The sequence below is a fragment of the Trachymyrmex cornetzi genome, unplaced genomic scaffold, assembly GCF_001594075.2.
Source record: "Trachymyrmex cornetzi isolate Tcor2-1 unplaced genomic scaffold, Tcor1.1 scaffold230, whole genome shotgun sequence".
NCBI classification, from domain to species: domain Eukaryota; kingdom Metazoa; phylum Arthropoda; class Insecta; order Hymenoptera; family Formicidae; genus Trachymyrmex; species Trachymyrmex cornetzi.
The window spans coordinates 1,037,891-1,042,085 of NW_017296957.1; positions in this window are offsets into that span (position 1 = coordinate 1,037,891).

The following is a 4,195-nucleotide window of genomic DNA, read 5'->3' on the forward strand; positions in this document are numbered from 1 at the left end:
TTCGACGTCAAAATCATCGTTCTTGAAGCATTGAAACCACTCACGACACGTTCTTTCACTAATAGCGGCCTCACCATAAGTATTTGAGAGCATTCGATGAGCCTCAGCCGCAGATTTCTTCATATTGAAGCAGAAAATTAAAACCTCCCGCAAATGACGAGAATTTGGCTCGTAAACTGACTTTTTCAATCGAGAATAACTTTATGATGCAAACACAAATCGACTAACGTTTCTATGGGGTTATGTTGACAGATACCCAAGTTTATTGTATGACGTCTATGGCCGGTATTCATAGTCGGATCTTATATTTAAGACCATCTTAAGTACAGTCCTAAGATGTCATGAACCAATCAGAAGGCCGCATTGGCGACTTAAGACATTACTTAAGACGGTCTTAAAATAAGAACCGACTATGAATACCGGCCTATGATCTATTTATTTCGACCACCACTTACCGCTAAAGCCATCTATAGGAAAACGGCGGAAGCAAAGTTGTGCACCTAATAAATGTATCTTTATATTTAATAAATATTTAGTTGGCATGTATTCAACTAAATATTTATTAAAATTGACTATATTTTTTTTAAGTGTGTGAATTTTAGCGATCATACATATAATATTATTATACCATTGTTATAATTAAAAATTATGTTTACATTACTATTAATAATATAATGTATATATAATAATATATTCTAGATATAAAGTATATTATATATACAGTATATATTATTATATACACTCACTGCATGTGTATACATGTATGAAAATATATAATGTATGTACATCTTTTATATGTACATGTATACACACAAAAAATGATTACTCAATTTGCCTTCTTTTTTGTATGTATTTTTAACAAAGAACATTTTCGTGATAATAATCTTAAAATATACTTATTATAAATTATAGAAAGCTCATTTTTATGTACTCAAGACAAGAATTTATTTCCATTTGAAGAATATTACAAAATTGATTAAAGAAATGATTTTATAAAATAAGCAAATTGAATTTGTTTTAATTTAATAATTTTCGTTGAATTTAGTTAAAGCTTACTAGGATTTAAAAGATAGTTTGAATAAATTTAACGCTTATAATGAACTTATAATAGTTTCGCGGATATATGAACTTTTGAAATATACTTGAAACAAATTAAGTAATTATTACTTGCGTACATTATGCATTTTTCTGTGTGCGTGTGTTGTATATAAATATACAGACTTGTACTTAAATAATTACATTTAAATTAAAAGTTATATATTTAATTGATAATTGATATGAAAAAATTCAATTAAATATAGTTCAATTTACGATTAATTTAAGTAAATATAATAGAAACTTTATTTGGAATGGACGATTGACTCAAGCGAAATTGATTGTCATTTAACTGACAATTGATATGAGCGAATTTAATTAAAAATAAAAAAATTGAAAGAAAAAGGGCCACGAACCTAAGAATAAGTCGTTGGAAATAGTGATGTTTTAAAAAATACAAAATAAATATGTCATGTAGTCACAATATAAAATTTTAATATGCCGGCAATGAACAATATAAACAAACACACAAACGTTTCGATCCCTGTTGGATCATTATCAATGTTGAAAACAATAAAAAAATAGGACGGTTAAAATATTACAGTTAAAATATATAAAAATCAAAAATTCGCTCTCAATCGCAAGTAAAAATATATAATAAAACTCACAATAGTTAAAATGATAAAATTCGCTCAATGTGAGTTGGAAGTTATATGAACGTTGTAATAAATGCCAATATATGTTTTCAGTAATCAGTTGTAAATTCAAAAATACGTATCTGTTAAAAAGAACATAAATAATTTAAACATGTAAAAATGGGTATATAAAATAAAACGCAAAATATAAAAATATATAAAAAGTGTATAAAATAAAACGTAAAGTATAAAAATGTAATATATAAGGCAAAGAATAAAATTGAAACAAATAAAAAAGCATTCTGAAATATAGTAAGCTGACAAACAAATTATTCAGTCGTATAATAATAAAAATTATATAATATCTAGTAACTAAGTATAAAATATATAATAAAAATTTGTTGTAACAAAAAAGCGGATAATATATATAGTAAAAATTAATGTAACAGATAGTATAAAAAATTGAAATAACGGATAATATAAATAATAAAAATTTTTTATTATTTATATGCAAATTGTAAGAAGGTTGAAATGATAAAACCAGAAGGAAGGGGTACATGAGAGTGGGAAAAATAAAGTAGAGAGAGAAATGAAAGAGGAAAGAAAAGAAGTAACAAAGGAAGGAAAACAGTTAAGAAGGAGAAAGAGATTGAATAATTTGAGAGTAAGAATCAGGTAATGATTTACCATTCCGCGAGAAATGATTTCATTTCCATTTCTCGTTTTTTCTACTTTTCTTTGTTTGTTTCAATGTTCGTTTCCTGCATAGTTAATATCCAAAAATAATTCTTCGGTATCATTCTTTGATGCGAGTATAAGTATTAAAAAAGACAAAAAGAGAAGGTTCAATGTGCAGGAGACTTGTCTCGCGCTTTGTATCATTAAATTTTTAGTTTTTCGAAAATCTTTTAAACTCCCGGTTAGATTTTTACAGCAGATAAATTTTTCGTTAAATTTTCTTTTCTCGTCTCTTTCTTCTTCTTTTTATATCTGTTGTCTATCTAGTTATAAAATGTTCTTTATCAGTAAATTATCGAGTTTCAAGTATTTAATCTTAAATTTATCTGTGGTAACCAGAGAGGTAACCAATGTTGCTAACGAATGTGATATTCCTATACGTTATATTCTTTCCTCTCCGAATAAAAACATTAAACATCGATTACTTCAACCAAACTGACTAAAATAATTAAATCTTTCTCTTTATCAAGCAACAAGAAAATAATCAAATTCTATTCGCACTTACAAAAATGATAATTGTCATTTAAGTTAATATAAATAAATAGAATTGTTTTCAATATTAAATATTTAATTATATAGTTCGTTGCCTCTAATCTTATTTTCCGCACGTTAAATGAAAAATTAATTTCTATCCACGTTAAAAAAGCACAAGTATTACTTGACAAATTAATCAGAGCTCGAAATCTCCATAAAATCGACCATTTTAAGTGTTATTGTCTTGGGTGATATAAAACAATCACAGAACTGTATTAGCATCTTAAGATATACATATTATTTAAAATAATTATGAAATAAGAATGAAATAGTAACAAGGTTATTGTAAAAGCAATAGCTAGAGAGGATATTTTTGAGTTTATGACTAACATAAACAAACGAGTTTCGCATGTATTCCTGATTTTAGAAGCTAAATTTCTCGCCTGTATGAATACTTTTTGAGCATTCAAACAATACAATTTTTAATTTATAAAAAAATCTTATTTGTAGAAAATAAATAATAAGTAGCAATTTTATTAAAAGAATACATTATGTTCTAACATAAACAAACGAGTTTCGCATGTATTCCTGATTTTAGAAGCTAAATTTCTCGCCTGTATGAATACTTTTTGAGCATTCAAACAATACAATTTTTAATTTTCGTTTATTTTTTAGATGATATATTTTGTATAATTAATATATAGAGGAAAGTCGCCGATACTGACATAGGTCTCCTAAAGTGACACCCCCTTATTTTTCGGAAACTAACTATTGCACTTTATTAATACTAATAAAATTATGATCTGTTTAGCTAATTAAAGAGAAGTACGAACTCATAATTCGTAGGTTTGTGGCTTGTTTTTATATCAAATCAGCTAAAAACGAATTCTACAAATGCAAAAATAAAATTCTTACGATTTTCTTTTGCAAATTGTGAGGTTTAAATAATAGTGACTATATTATTGAGAATATTACGTCATTTTAATTACTTGTAGTTTCCGAAATAAGTTTTATTTATATTATTTTTTCTCTTAGTCTTTTCATAATACGATTTTTAATTTAAAATTGAGGTGCAGCGTAAACCGACACACTTGTCCGTAAAACAAACCATGAGCTAACTTAATCTTTATAATGTTGCTTTATAGTGTCAAATAAGTCTATTGGAGCTGAAGGCAATCGTGCATATATATGGAACAACTCTAGAAAAACTATGGCATTACATATTTGCATCTTGCAGAACAGCATAAAGTAAATATGCATATAATTCAATAAAAATGTTTTATAACGAAGTAAAATGATTCTGAAAAATCTTA